General features: G+C 46.6%; 1 long non-coding RNA gene across 1 annotated transcript; it reads left to right on the top strand.

The window, feature by feature from the left end:
• Positions 1 to 3,495: 3,495 nt before the first annotated feature.
• Positions 3,496 to 9,348, top strand: LOC120095032 (uncharacterized). The gene is made up of 3 exons (XR_005490024.2): positions 3,496 to 4,021; positions 5,309 to 5,555; positions 8,982 to 9,348. It is a non-coding gene; the product is annotated as an uncharacterized LOC120095032 (long non-coding RNA).
• Positions 9,349 to 15,963: the final 6,615 nt, after the last annotated feature.

The following is a 15,963-nucleotide window of genomic DNA, read 5'->3' as shown; positions in this document are numbered from 1 at the left end:
AGCATACCTGTGTATGTGCACACACGTTCCCCCACAAGATCACTATTCCGGGTCTTGTAGATCTCCTCACTATGTAGAGGAGGCTGTGTAAAGTGAGACCAGCCTTTCTGGTAAGAAGTGAGCAGCAGAGGCTCATGTAAGATTCCAAGATGTGTTCCCAAGCCATTTCCATGACCAATCGAAGTGCCTTGTGTCCACTAACTGCTTTTGGGCTCTTGATGGCCATAAGCTCATACCAGGGAGGAGTTGAGCAATGGCCAGAGGTGGGTATTGAGTAGTTCCACAGCTCCTCCTGTACCAGCTCTTTGTGATCATGCACGGAGTGTGTCCCCAGAGCACTGGACACATCCATGCCCCTGTGGTAAGCACATGTACTGGCTAGTTTGTGTGTCAACTTGACACAAGCTGGAGTTATCACAGAGAAAGGAACCTCCCTTGAGGAAATGCCTCCAAGAGACCCAGCTGCAAAGCATTTTCTCAATTAGTGATCAAGGGAGAAGGACCCAGCCTGTTGTGGGTGGGGCCATCCCCAGGCTGGTAGTCTTGGGATCTATAAGAAAGCAAATTGAAGAATTCACAGCTGAGGAACATCGAATGTCAGAGAAGCACCTAAAGGAATGTTCAACATTCTTAGTCATCAGGGAAATGCAAATCAAAACAACCCTGAGATTCCACCTCACACCAGTGAGAATGGCTAAGATCAAAAACTCAGGTGACAGCAGATGCTGGCGAGGATGCGGAGAAAGAGGAACACTCCTCCATTGTTGGTGGGACTGCACACTGGTACAACCACTCTGGAAATCAGTCTGGAGGTTCCTCAGAAAATTGGACATTGAACTCCCTGAGGACCCAGCTATACCTCTCTTGGGCATATACCCAAAAGATGCTCCAACATATAACAAAGACACGTGCTCCACTATGTTCATAGCGCCTTATTTATAATAGCCAGAAGCTGGAAAGAACCCAGATGCCCTTCAACAGAGGAATGGATACAGAAAATGTGGTACATCTACACGATGGAATATTACTCAGCTATCAAAAACAATGACTTCATGAAATTCATAGGCAAATGGATGAACTAGAAAATATCATCCTGGGGTTGGGGATTTAGCTCAGTGGTAGAGCGCTTGCCTAGCAAACGCAAGGCCCTGGATTCGGTCCCCAGCTCCGAAAAAAAAAGAAAAAAAATATCATCCTGAGTGAGGTAACCCAATCACAAAAGAACACACGTGGTATGCACTCACTGATAAGTGGATATTAGCCCAAAAGCTCAAATTACCCAAGATACAATCCACAGACCACATGAAGCTCAAGAAGAAAGACAACCAAAGTGGGGATGCTTCAGTCCTTCTTAAAAGGTGGAACAAAGGGGTTGGGGATTTAGCTCAGTGGTAGAGCACTGGCCTAGCAAGCGCAAGGCCCTGGGTTCAGTCCCCAGCTCTGAAAAAAGAAAAGAAAAAAAAGGTGGAACAAAAATATTCATAGGAGGGGATATGGAGACAAAGTTTGGAGCAGAGACTGAAGGAATGGCCATTTAGAGCCTGCCCCACCTGGGGATACAGCCCATATATACACAGCTACCAAAACTAGATAATATTGATGAAGCCAAGAAGTGCATGCTGACAGGAGCCTGATATAGCTGTCTCCTGAGAGGCTCAGCCAGAGCATGACAAATACAGAGGCGAATGCTAGCAGCAAACCATTGAAATGAGAACAAGGTCCCTGTTGGAGGAATTAGAGAAAAGATTGAAAGAGCTGAAGGAGCTTGCAACCCCATAAGAACAACATTACCAACCAACCAGAGCTCCCAGGGACTAAACCACTACCCCAAAACCCATTGCTCCAGCTGCCTATGTAGCAGAGGATAGCCTTGTTGGGCACCAATGGGAGGAGAAGCTCTCTGTCCTGCAAAGGTTGGACGCCCCAGTGTAGGGGAATATCAGGGAGGGCAGTGGGAATGGGGGTGGTTGGGGAGGGGGAACACCCTTATAGAAGAAGGGTAGGGGGATGGGATAGGGGTCTTGTGGCCAGAAACCGAGAAAGAGAATAACATTTGAAATGTAAATAAAAAATATCCAATTAAAAAAGAAACAAAACAAAACAAAAACGCCTGATCTTATGGAGACATTTCCTCAATTAACATTCCCTCCTTTCAGATTACCCTAGTTTTGCAGGCTGATATAAAACTAGGCAGCCCAGGGAACATAATCACAATTCACTCAATGCTGTTTAAAGACATAACTTAACAGAGCTACTTATTAAACTAGCAGGTGAACAAAATGTTTTTTGATATAAAGAAGTAAGACTTGAGTATTTGTATGCTGTAGCCATTATTCTATCTGTGCTGTAACGTAAAGGAAATGTTTAATAAATGTTTCCACGATTCACATTTTAAGAAAAAGAAAGAAAGAAAGAAAGAAAGAAAGAAAGAAAGAAAGAAAGAAAGAAAGGAAGGAAGAAAGAAAGAGAGAAAGCAAGGAAGCAAACTGAGCAAGCCAGGGAAAGCAATCCAGTAAGCAGCATCCCTCCGTGACTTCTGCATCAGCTCCTGCCCCCAGTTTCTGCCCTGTGTGAGTTCCAGTCCTGACTTCCTTTGGTGATGAACAGCAATGCAGGAAGTGTACGCTGAATAAACCCTTTCCTCCCCAGCTTGCTTCTTGGTCATGATGTTTTGTGTGGGAATAGAAACCCTGACTACAACCGCACACAATCAATCTGTGAACCAGATGTAGAGTATCTGGGGGTTACCTGCCATCTTGGGGTGGGGGGAGAGAACAGCCATATCGTTTAAGGCAATGTCTGCATCCTCCTAACCACAGCTATAAGACAGTTAACCTTGAAGGAGCCAGCGGGTTTCCAGGGCTTGAGTTCCATCTGGGTTCTACTTGGTCACAGCAATGGCTAGACACGGGATCTTCTCTAACAGGCTGCAGTGGTGCTGAAAGAGATACATCTGTGGAATAAAGCTCTGGCAATATGCACTACCAACTCACACGGAGGTGTTATACTTCACAGGCTTTACTTCAGCATTCTGCATCACTCAGAAAAGAGTTTTGTCTTCCTCAAATGCAGTATATATCGGGGAGGAGTTGAGCAGATGGCCGGAGGTGGGAACTGAATCGTTCCACAGTTCCTCCTGCACCACCAGCTCTTCGTGATCATGCATGGAGCGTGTCCCCAGAGTACCCAACACATCCATGCCCCAGTGGTAAGCACTCAACCAGTCCATGGGCCAGATGTAAAGTATCTGGGGGTTCCCAGCCATCTTTCTTTCTTTGAACCTTTCATCCCTTTTTCATCCCTAGGAGATTTTCTACATGGAGGGAGCTTAAGGCAACTACAACTGAAAAGGAAGCGAAAGATTCTTAAAGATTCATGCAATGGCAAATTCAAGATTTGTTCTGCTTTCTCCAAAGACAAAGGAAACCCAAGTCCTTCTGTGCCTCCCTCCACAGAGACTGTATACTTGACCCAAGTTCCTTCTAGTCCAGACCATGGTATCTTAGAAGCAGATATGAGGGTTGAGTCACTTCCTTCTTTTATGCCAAAATCTTTCCAGGGCATTCCACTTAGCCCAACTCAGGTAACTGGGAAGAGATGGGTAACTTTCTAGGCACCCTGGTGTTCTTTGGGCATTAACTCTTCAACTAAAAACAAGAGTTCTGCTTTTAAGCTATACCTGCCATATTTTAGAAACTAGGAGATTCTGTTTTATACTTTCATTAAAGCTGAAGGTCCTGGTCCTTGGAGTGGTACTGGATACCTAGAGTTTTTTTCGGGACTGACCCCAACCCCATGCAGGTAAACTCACCAAATTTAAACAGAGGTTGGCCCTACACACTATATTCAAAGTAGCTTGCTGAGTTGGTAAACTAAAAATAAACTTAAAAGATTCAACTGCTTCCCTCTACACAACAGACTATGAGTCAGCATGTAAAAGAAGAGAAACTTCTGAGTCCACTACACTGGTGGATCTTGAAGACATTATGCTAAGCAAAAGAAGTAGAGAGCTACTAAAAAGGTACAGGTTCAGTTTTTATTTTGTTTTTTGTACTTCAAATTGCCTTTCAATACTTATCTGAGTGTACAGGAAGGCTCTGGGACAAGAGTTTATCTCATTTGTGATGCCGTGGTGCCCTGAGAGACTAACAGAGGACTCAATGTGACCATGCCTTGGGATGCCTCACCCTAACACAGAACAAGGAAAAAGCCCTCCCTGGAAGGTATCAAGGCTATGTAGGCACCAGGCCACCTTTGGAGGTAAACCATCTAGGAAGAACTGAGGGGCAGCTCACTTTGTGGCTGGGGTAGGCAATGATCCCTCAGATGGCAACTGGGTAACCGGGAGCCAGGCCCCCTCTTTAGGGCTCAGCTGGCTGGGGCCCTCTTATATTGCAGAACAATCAATATAAGAAGTGAAGAGGACACCAACAGCCTTAATGAAGACTGGTAGGATAGTCTGTCCCTTCATTGTGGAGCCATGCAGAGCCAGCAATCCACTGCAAGCAGCCAGCACAGCCCAGGGCAGTGCTCCCCTGGGGATGACATTCCAGGAGCCCTCCTTCTTCACGGCCACACCAGGCTGCAGTCAAGGGTGGGAACCAGGCTCCCTAACACTAAAGTTACTACCAGTCTGCGGTGCTCCGACCCTCATGGCATTGACACTACCTCTGAACTGGTGTCGAATTCTAACAGGGACATGGTGAAAGTCCTTGACAGACAGAAGGACTCTACTACCTATGACACCCATGCTGACACCCACTGAGATCATCCACTGTCCACCCTGGACAGGGCTCCTGAAGTTACTCCTCGGTTGCACTAGTCTGGCCCTGGCCCAGTTTTAGAGATGGATGGTGGGGACAGTTATACATACAATGTAGATACAGCAAACACTTACAGATACAGAGATACACCTAACAGTTAGAACGGTGTTGGGATGGACTGGATCGCATCGCCTCCAAGCTCATCTGTTAACACACTAAGCCCCACTCCCTCAGCACTGAGTGCACCGGAAAAGAGGGTGTTTGGAGAGGAGAAGTTGTTAGAGTAGGTCCTAACCCAAAATCCAAAATGATTGGCTTTATAAGAAGAACTTTGGTGGCAGATAGGTATATAGGGAAGACACGGTTAGAAAAGATGGCTGTTTGAAAACCAGTCTCAGAGTTCTTGCATCTAGAATTGTGAAAAAAGAAAAAAAGTTTCCTTTGGGTGAGCCGCCCTGTCAGTGATACTTTGTACTGTGTCCACCCTAAGAAAGTAACTTTATGTGAGACAACTTCTGTTATTGTTGTTGCTTGTGCTTTCCCAGTTAAGAAGCAGAATAATCACAGGCCCAGAATGTTCAGGAGAGAAGCGACCACCTGCACGTCCAGATGGCGACGGCTCCCCCCCCTCCGCCCTCCGCAGTCCAGCACAACCGGATATGAGAAGTGCCTGTGCGAGGAACCCATTAGGGAGGGAGAGAGGAGGAGAGTGACTGGACAGAGACTTAGACCAGCATCTTCAGCAGAGCAGAGCAGGAGCCATGACAGGCAGCCTTAGGGTCAAGAGGAAAGGTAAGCTCTGGGTAGGGGAGGGGTATGAACTCAAAGAGAAGCAGGACTTTCCGCCCCATTGTGTGGGAAGAGCTACTTTAAAACTTCCAGTTCCTCTGATCTTTCTTCTTTATGCCTCTCCCTGCTTCACCCCTCACCTTATACAACTGCCCCCCTTACACCTCTGTAACCAGGAATTTGGGGGAACAGGAATATCAAGTTCTTAAGATTCATGGGAATGGCCCTGGAACTGTTCTGTGACATGCTTTCATTCACGTGTCCAGCGCGAAGAACCTGTTCCCTCTCAGTATTCTAACAGCCTGGAGCTGACGATTCACCATAACGCAGTTTAAGGTGGGAGAGCAGGGACGGGTATAGGAAAGGCCGGTGTTGAAGCGACCTGGCTCCTGGACAAGGATCTCTCCATAGAGCTGCTGTAGGAAGTCAGTTGGTGACCATAGTGTGAGACCCAGAAGGCTGTGAGCTGAGCCTGGAGAAATGGCTCAGTGGCCAAGAGGACATGCTGCTCTTCTGGAGGACTTGGATTCGACTCCCAGCACCACCATTAGGCAGCTCCCAACTGTCTGTAAATCTAGCTCCAGAAGAGCTGACATTTCTGGCTCCACAGGTGCCAGTGCCTGCGTGCACACAGACACACAGACATACACACATGATTAAAAATAATAAAGATAAATCTTTTTAAATTTTTTGTTTGTTTTTTCAAGACAGGGCTTCTCTGCGTAGTTCTGGCTGTCCTGGAACCCAATCTGTAGACCAGTCTGGGCTTGAACTCAGAGATCCACCTGCCTTTGCCTCCAGAGTGCTGGGATCAAAGATGTGTGTCACCATTACCAGGCTTTAAAAAATTTTTTTTTTGAGTTATGGGCTGAAAGACGGTTTTAATCTCCATTCTAGAGCCAGGTTTTATTTTCAGATTTATTTACTGCATGTAAATGAATATTTGCCTGCGTATGTGTATTGCATTGTGTATCCCTGATGTCTGTCGATCAGAAGAGGACATCGGATCCCCTGGAATTGGAGTTACAGATGGCTATAAGCCACCACAGGAGTACCAGGAATCAATGTAGGTCATCTGGAGGAACAACAAGTGCTCTAAAGGACTGAACCACCTCTCCATCCCCAGAGCCAAGTTTCTTCAATAAGCACAATTCAAATCTAGTTAATACTGAAGACTTGAGATCTTCCCTTTGCCCCTTCCACTGATTCGGATGGCACGAAGGCACTTTTGAAGGTTCCAGGGTCCAAACACACTGGGACACAGATAATAACTGTGTGACCAGGGTGTGCACAGCTTGGACTTGTGAGCATAGTTTGTAAACGTTTTGTGTCTAACCTCCTTCCTATGAGTCTCATGATAGTCTTGTGATGGGCGCCGGGGGAGGGGTAGGGCACTCCAGTCCCTGAAGTGAAAATGGGTGCAGGCAGAGCTCTTGGCAAGGCCATGCTGGGGTTTATCCAGGCTTGCACTCCATGTTTTCTGGTCCTATATTTTTTTCTGCTCTGCCCTGAGAGCAACAACCACCATTGACACTCACCTCCCCTGTGCCTGCCATTGTCCCTGTATAATTCCCCTCGGTCCTCCAACAGCCTTCAAGGAAATCAGGCTTTGGCCCACAAATCCGAGAACTAGAGCCTGGAGACCATCTCCACCACAGCTGGGTGTCCTGTGTTTGTCTGTCTCTTCCAGTTCGAGTCCCCCCAGTTTTTATTGGGTACCTGAATGCTGTGGAGCTAAGGAACAGGCTAGCCCAAACTGTCTCACAGGGCAGGGCAGGACAGCCAGGCAACACTGCACAGGCTTGCTTCTCTGTACCCCAGGCCCATGATGAGAGGCATTGATATATAAGGACCGCTATCAAATCACACAAGTGGGCAGCTTATGACAAAAGACACACGTTCACTCACAGTCTGGTGCCAGAAGTCTAAGATTAAGGTGCTAGCAGATTCCAGGGGAAAAACACTCTTCCTCTAATAAAGGTTCCCTCCACAGGCTCTACAAAAGGATACTTCCTTGGCCCTCAAGCCTCTAGCCCGTCTCGGTATGTCTTACCTGAGGCAGTCTGACTTTCATATTCATCTCTTTGCACACACCTCCCATACCTCTCTTTTTAAAGGATACCTGTGGGCAGGTATGATGGTATCCACCACTAATGCTGGCACTGAGGAGGCAGAGGCAGGAGGATCACTGGGAATTCCAGCTTAGCCAGGACTGCTTAGTGAGATCTTCCTACCCCAACCCTCACCCATCCCCACAAAATACCAAAAACCCAAAAACCTCCTGTGCTCCAGGATGTGGCTGAGTCAGTGTACTTACCTGCCTAGTGCGTACAAATGCACAAAGCCCTGGGCTTGCGTCTAGCACCACACAAAACCTGCTGTGGTCCTATCCTTGAAAGGTGGGGGCAGGGAGGACAGAAGTTGAAGGTCATCCTCAGCTACCTAACAAATTTGAGAACAGCCTGGGCTACGTGTTAGGTTAGTGAGCATGCACAGCAATCTGAGGAACTGGGGTTTAAGGTCAGACTCGGGGTAGAGAGGGGAAAGAAAGGAGAGAATGATTTGATTTGTCGTTAGATCCCTGGCTTTCTTATGTGCCCAAACGTCTTTTCCAAATGAGATCAGACGCACAGGTGCTCAGAGTTGAGAGGTGGACAAATCATTTGTGGGAGATGCTACCCACTCACTTCAAGGAAAATGCTGACTTAAGCCCACAGAGTCACTCTGTCCCTCAGGCCAGACCTTGGTGGGGCAGGCAGTGAGAAAGCGGCTTCCATCCCCTGGGGCCAAGGCTGGCCAGAGGCCAGCATGCTGGCTCTTGGAGCAACCAGTATGAGAGTTGTGGTTTGTAAGGGTCAGAGAGGCTGGAGCTCGGGGCAGCGTTGCTAAGACAGGGCTCGGATTGAATTCCTGAGCAACTCAGTTATCCAGAGAGGGCGGGGACCTGGGCTGATGGCCTCTGCTAGGCCAGGCCACAGTGCCCTCCTGGGGCTAACTAACCTCATTTGACTTCACAACCCAGAGCCAGGCTTCCTCCCCACTCCTTATCAGCTGAGGCTAGGACTCAGGGCCCTGTAGTCTGTGACAGAGCTTTGCATAAATGTCCAGGTATTCAAGCCGGGACAAAGAAGAGAGATGTCCAAGATGCCTGGCCACATGCAATCTGGGGTTTTACTCACATGCAAAAAACCTACTATTGTTTCCAACGAGTAGGAAAATGACACAGGCAGACAATGGAAAACTACCTCCGAAACCTGTAAACAGTCCATAAGTCTACGTTGGAAAGGCGTTCTGTGTGGGCTCTGAAAAAGGCAGCTAATGCAGTGGGCACTGCGGTGGGAGCTCCTGACCTCCAACCTGTTCCTCAGCTTCTGTGTGATCTTGAACCAGTCACTCAACCTCTCTCAACCTTAATCCTCTTTTCTGTAGACTGAAGATGACCACAGAACCCACACCATAGTGCTATGGTGAAGATTACGTCAAAAAGGCCAAAGAGAACTGAATGCAGTCAGTACCTGGTGTGTGGCGAATATTTAACTAACGCCTGCCTGCTACGAGCCTACCACACTGGAGGTAAGCCCTGAAGAAGCCCTGTGTGAAGGCTAAAGGTATCTGTCTGCAGGGTCAGGCTCTGCGACCTCAGCACATAAACAAACACCAGTCTAGATATTCCTAGGGGAATATTTTTGTTTGGGGATTGTTTTTGTTTTGTTTTTTCCCCTTAGATGTGTTTAACATTTAAATTGGTAGACTTTGAATAAAGTAGATAAGTTTCCATAACATAGGTGGGTTTCATCCAATCAGTTGAAAGTCTCAAGAGAAAAAGACTGGCTCTCTGAGGAAGAAGATATTCTGTCCACAGATTAATAACTGTAACAACAACTGCTCCTTGAGACTCCAACCCCCACAATCATGGCAGCCGATTCCTTAAAATAAACTGATATTTGATGATGGACATATAGATGATAAGGAAATGACAACAGGTAATAGATTTCTAGAACTGGTGACAGAAGATGGACGAATAGACAGACAGACAGACAGACAGGCAGGCAGGCAGGCAGACAGACAGACAGACAGACAGGCAGGCAGGCAGGCAGGCAGGCATTTTTAGGTGGGTAGGAGGTACAGACCTAGCTGTATATCTACTCCCTCCATGCTGTTTCTCTGAATAATAACTCTAATACCACAAGATTGGTAGCCAGGAGCCACAAGGACATTCTGCCAGGCAAAAATGTAGGCTGCACTGTGGGGGATGAGCAGGCTAGGAAAACCACAGCACAGGGCACAGGAGGAAACATCTGGAAATGCCACAGGAAAGGCAGGTTGAGAGGAGGCTCAGAGGTCAAACGGAAACCCTTAGGAGATTGATGGTGGAGTTAAGTGCCTGAAGAGTCCTTGACAAACTATGTTACACAGACTCACCAGGTTATACCTATTACCAAAATAGAGCCCGGGCAGTCAGAGAAGAGGGCTGGAGATGGGGAAGAGGTCTACCTCCTGCCCAGAACAGGGGACGTCACTCAGAAATGCAGGAGCCAGCCGCATCCTGGCATGACAGCACCTGGTCCAAAGTCACGAGGCAGATACACCTGAGAGGCTGGGGAAGGCCTGCAGGAGGAGCCAGGGCTGTTGAGGCTCTCCTCTGGAATCTGGGTGCGGCGCCCAACAACAGGGATCTGGAATGTGCTATGCTCCAAAGTGAATTCCTGGTGCATTTTTGAGACTCGGGTAATTCTCTAGGTAAGCTGTCCAGGTAAGCAGCATCCAGTGACAGGTTCTGCAAGGTGGGCAGAGGGAGGTGGCTTTGTCCTAGAGCCCTGGTGTCAAATGAATGTCACTCCCACAGAAACTCCAAGGGCAGGCCAGGTCAGAAAGCCCCACTCACATGAGGCAACTAAACAGAAGCCCCTGCTGGCTCCCTGAGGAAATGGGCACAGCCTCTCTGGTGACAAGGTAGAGCAGATAGTTCTAGGGGCATCTTTCTTCCTCTTTATAAATATCTAGTTTCTAACTTATAATCCGCTTGCTCCAGCCTGCTGCATGCTGGGATTATGGGAACACACCACGGTCCCTGGCTTTGTGCCTGCCTTGCTATCATGTCCTATCTCTGCATCATCTTCCTCCTATCATTTAAGTGCCCAGATAGGACAAGGACAGAAGGAACCAGCCTAGATGCTTTAGAATGTCATGGCCAGCATCCTGTTTCTATTAGCATAGAGGCCTGACAATGCTAAATAGAAAAACAGTCACTGGTAAGATAGTACACCGTAATAACAATGTAAATGGCTGTGAAGATACATCTTAACAATCATTAAGGCTACAGTTACTGTGACACTGAATGTGTCCACATCATTGTACAACTACCATCTAACAAACTTCATCTCTTAAACACAGACCCCCCCCCATGAAAGGTGAACGTCCCCAAGTCCATGACTATTCTCTCTCTTTTACAAAATTATTTTATAATTTGTAGTTCTGTGAGCACTTGTGTGTCTGTAAGGCATCTACATGGGAGTGCACTGCCCATGGAGGCCAAATGATTTGGATTCCCTGTAGCAGGACTACCTGATGTGGGTGCTGGGAACTGAAGATGAGCCATCTCTCCGGCCCCTTTCTCATGTTTGTATGTTCTACATGTGCTATGAACTCACATGTATGCATATACATGTGGAACCCTGAAGGTGATGTTCAGTGTCTTCCTCTATTACTCGCCACTTGTTCACTGAGGCAGGGTCTCTCACTACTCTTGACTCTGCAGAATTTAGATAATCTAACTAGTCAGATTTCTCTTTTTTTTCCCCCCCTTCGGAGTTGGGTTCCGAACCCAGGGCCTTGCGCTTCCTAGGCAAGTGCTCTGCCACTGAGCTAAATCCCCAACCCCCACTAGTCAGCTTTCTCAGAGCATCTCCTCTCTCTCTCTCTCTCTCTCTCTCTCTCTCTCTCTCTCTCTCTCTCTCTCTCTCTCTCGTGCTGGGATCACAGGAGGACACCCACGCCCATCTGCCCACTTAGGAATCTCGGCTCTGGTCCTCAACCTTTCAAAGACAGATCTTTATCTTTTGAGCTATCTCCCCAGCCCAGTCTGTGTTCTGTTTATACATAAATTTGACCATTCTAGAAAATTCATACAAGTAAATACCTCAAGAATGGTTTATACGCGGGTTATCCCACCTAGCATACCATGCCTGGTGTACTGTGTGGTTGTATGTTCTGTGTCTCAGTTGGCTTGGGTTTGGGTTTTGAGGCAGGATCTTGTTCTTGTCACCCAAGCTAGTCTCAAATTCCTGAATGCAGGTGACTGTGACCCTGCTCCCTCAATACTGAGAAAGAAAGTTTCATTCGCTTTGAAGGCTGTTATCTTGAGATATGGGCATATACCCTCTGAACTCTGTTTATCTGTCTGCACCTTCACTTACAAACGCCCTGACTTGTGCATAACATGAATACTCACATACAAATGACTGCTTTCTAGTCACAGTTCCTATAAATAATTTCCTCCCCACCCCCCCAAAAAAACTATTCCTTTTTTTTTCTTTTCTTTTCTTTTTTTCAGAGCTGGGGACCGAACCCAGGGCCTTGCGCTTGCTAGGCAAGCGCTCTACCACTGAGCTAAATCTCCAACCCCTCTTTTTTTTTTTTTTAATGTGAAAGACTTTAACAAAAGGGTTTCCATACTCTGTCATGATATTCATGATCTCTCCCAAGATCTCCGCTATACTATGCAATGTCTACCTTCACCCAATTGTGGCCATCTTGACTGGTAACTGTGACGATTGCCCCTCTGAACTCCTGGTTTGTTTCTCCGCAGTTTCCCAGCATACATACGACAAATAAACCAAAGCCTGTGGCCTCATCTGTACCTTGACCCTGTCAGGCCAGCACCAAGAGTGCATTCGAAGTCTTTGATAGCAGCTGCAGACAAACTAGGTACACTTGCCTCGGACTGAAGTGACCTCTGTCCTCACCACTTATGAGCCCCCTCCTTCTGACCAAGTCTCAGGGACCCACTGGTCTGCTGACTCTTCGTATGTCAGAGCACCAGTGCTTACGTTCTTGCACACTAAGGCAGGGCTGTTCACAATAACCCTTCTTCCCTCCTTTAACAGCTGTATTGTTCATTAATGTTTTCTCTTCTTTTTTATGTCATTGTGTCAGGGGTTTAATAACTACCTGACTCTTTCAAATAACGAATCACACTAGTTAAAACAGAGTTAGAGGAATCTACCCAGACAGTGGCTTAACAAGATGTATTCTTTTCCTTGCTGCTATATGTCCAGAAGGTGCAACTCGAAGTTGGTGACCCACGGGGTCAGGGAGCCAAGTTCCTTAGGTCTTCTTACATTCTCTTTGCCCAGGAAGGAAGAGTAAAGGTCGGAGGTACAAAGTTCAGCCTTTTATCCAAGATAACTGCCAGGCTCCAGCCAGGAATCCAGGTGTGGAGGAGGAGGTGAGAGGAGAGGCCTGATCTCTGCCTTTATGTCTCCTGAGAACCACACAACACCTCCAGCCCTGGGCATTGGCCAGAAAGTGCTCGGATGGCCACACGTAACCTTTCCAGGCATTCAAGGAAATACTGGTTCCTGGTTTGCTTTTCTTTCTTTCTTTCTTTCTTTCTTTCTTTCTTTCTTTCTTTCTTTCTTTCTTTTTTCCTTTCTTTCTTCCTTTCTTCCTTCCTTTCTTTCTTTCTTTCTTAATTAGTATCACCTCTCTTTATTCTGGGCTCTTTTCACCACTATAAAACAAGGAGCACAGGTTGGGGATTTAGCTCAGCGGTAGAGCGCTTGCCTAGCACGCGCAAGGCCCTGGGTTCGGTCCCCAGCTCAGAAAAAAAAGAAAAAAGAAAAAACAAAAAACAAAACAAAACAAAACAAAAAAAAAACATGGAGCAAAGAGAAGAAAACTCGGACGCAGTGATGGTTTTAAAAAATACAGTATTTCCGCTAATTCTTTGAGACTCTGTTTCCTTTCCCTTTCTTCATTCTGTAGCTGTCCTGACTTTACCATCTGCTACAAGTAAACCATCCCTGACGCTGTTATCTTTTATTTATTTACTTACTTTGGTTTCCTTAGAGGAAAAACTGTAGCCCTGGCTGCCCTGGAACTCACTCTGTAGAGTAGGATAGCCTCAAACTCACAGAGATCCACCTGCTTCTGCCTCCTGAGTGCTGGGATTAAAGGCGTGTGTCACCACCACCTGGCAGTTATATTTTAAAGAAACGTGTATGTGTGTGTGTGTGTGTGTGTGTGTGTGTGTGTTTCTTTAATATGTGTGTGTGTACACAGATATATTTATGTATGTGTATATATTTGCAGCGTTGGGGATCAAGTTCATGCTAGGCAAGCACTGTGTCACACAGCAACAGTCCTTTAAAGACATTTTAAGAAAACTTGGGGTTTTTGGGGGAGGGGTTGATACACTCTATCCCCCCAATTGGTCTCAAATCATGGTAATCTCCTGCCTCAGTCTCCTAGGTGCTGGAGTTACAAGTGTGAGCCACGAAGCCTGTATTTTGTATGTGAGTACCGGTGCCACTGTGCACACGTGTGTGAGAGCGCAGGCACTCTGGTGTTACCATGCATATGTGGAGGTCAGAGACAACTGGGGGGGGGGGGCTCTTCCTTCCACCGTGAAGGTTCCAGGGATCGAACTTGGGTTGGCAGCATTTGGGTTTTCTTTGTTGCTGTTTGGCCTGGAACTCGCTGACATCTTTCTTGCATTGGTGCTCCTGCCTTTTTCCTGAGTTCCGGAATTATTGGCATGGACCACTGCACCTGGCTTGGTTATTTTTTAAGTAGCCTCCACTTTTCTCCTCAAACATGAGTAATTTCTCTTCCATTCAGTGGGTATGTTAAAGTCCTTGCCCTCAGTAGCACAGCCTCTGCTCTCTGGGTCTGTGTCCATTGCTGCCGTTGTTTCCGGTCACGGACTGCATTTTGCCTCTTTGTTTTGCTGTCTGGAGCGTTTTATTATAAAGCCTACTTTGTTGAATGTTAGACCTCATGTTAATTTTTTTAATTAATTAATTAATTTATAGCCCAAATGCTACCTCCTCCATTCTCCCCTTCCCAGGTGCGCCTAATCATGTTAATTTTTAAGAGCATTAAAATTTGTTTGACAGGAGGCAGGCTGCTTGCAGATACAGTTGACTCTTTTGAGAGATGCTCTTAAGGCCTTCAGTAGCCTTTACTCTAGAAACACACTGGCCGCTAGGGTTAACCTTTGAAGTTTCTCCTGGATGTTATACATGTGCCTAAGGGATTTTCTACTCCAGTTGGGCAAAGTCAAATGTTTCCTAACCCTCTACAAGCTCCAGGATTAACATGGTTCATAGTTCTCTGATCGCTCCTTGACTAGCCCCGTGGACCTTTGTTCTGTGTCTAAGAGGTTTAGGATTCCACAGCCACCTCCAGTGCCCTGCAGCACGTGGTTCTCTTCCTAAGACCGCTCTGCAAGTCCTGCCTGCGTTCCCAGAGCTCTCTGCTAAGTTTATATTCCCTCTCATGTGCAGCTCAGCCGTTCCAAAAATACAAGTCTGTCACCATATTAGAGATTTTAGTAATGTGGAACTGGGCGTATACATGGGTCAACCCACAGCACCATGGGAGTGGGCAGATCAGCCAGTGTAATTAAACCTAGAACCACACTTGATCTGAGTCCACGGATGCAGAAAAACACTACAAAACTGACGACTGTTGATAGTTGATATTAGTTTCAAGAAACTAAGTAAGAATAGAGATTTCCTTTATCTATCTATCTATCTATCTATCTATCTATCTATCTATCTATCTATCTATATTTTTTTTTAAAGAGAGCTGGTGTTCTTATCTCAGTCGTTAAGAATACTCACACCTGAATTTGGTTCAAAACACCTATGTCAGTTGGCTCACAACCATTTGTAACCCCAACTCCAGAGAATCAGGAACACACACACACACACACACACACACACACACACACACACACTGACCCCTTGAACATCAGGAACAGGACAAGAGAGACAGGTAGCCCTGCTTTTTTTCTACTCAATGTCATTTGAAGGGTTGTAGTCACGTAATAACATAGTAAGAAAAACAAAAGGTAGGAAATGGACCAGGCATAAATAAGTGATTAAGTTATTTGCCATCCCATAGGCACTTTCTATTTTCTTTGGTTGGTTGGTTGATGTTTTTTGAGACAGAATCTCTCTGTGTAGCCCTGGCTGTCTTGGAACCCGCTCTGTAGACCAGGCTGGCTTCAAACTCAGAGATCCCCCTGCCTCTGCCTCCTCAGTGCTGGGATTAAAGGTGTGCACCACCATTTAGTGTACACCATCTAGTGTACATGCATGTGTATATATGCACATGTGCATACCAGAGCATGCGTGATGAGGTCAGAGGACAACTAGAAAGGGCCAGTTCTCTCTCCTCCACG

The sequence above is a fragment of the Rattus norvegicus genome, chromosome 10 (assembly GCF_036323735.1).
Source record: "Rattus norvegicus strain BN/NHsdMcwi chromosome 10, GRCr8, whole genome shotgun sequence".
NCBI classification, from domain to species: domain Eukaryota; kingdom Metazoa; phylum Chordata; class Mammalia; order Rodentia; family Muridae; genus Rattus; species Rattus norvegicus.
Note: the sequence above shows the minus strand (reverse complement) of the source record. Positions and strands in the feature narration are given on the sequence as shown.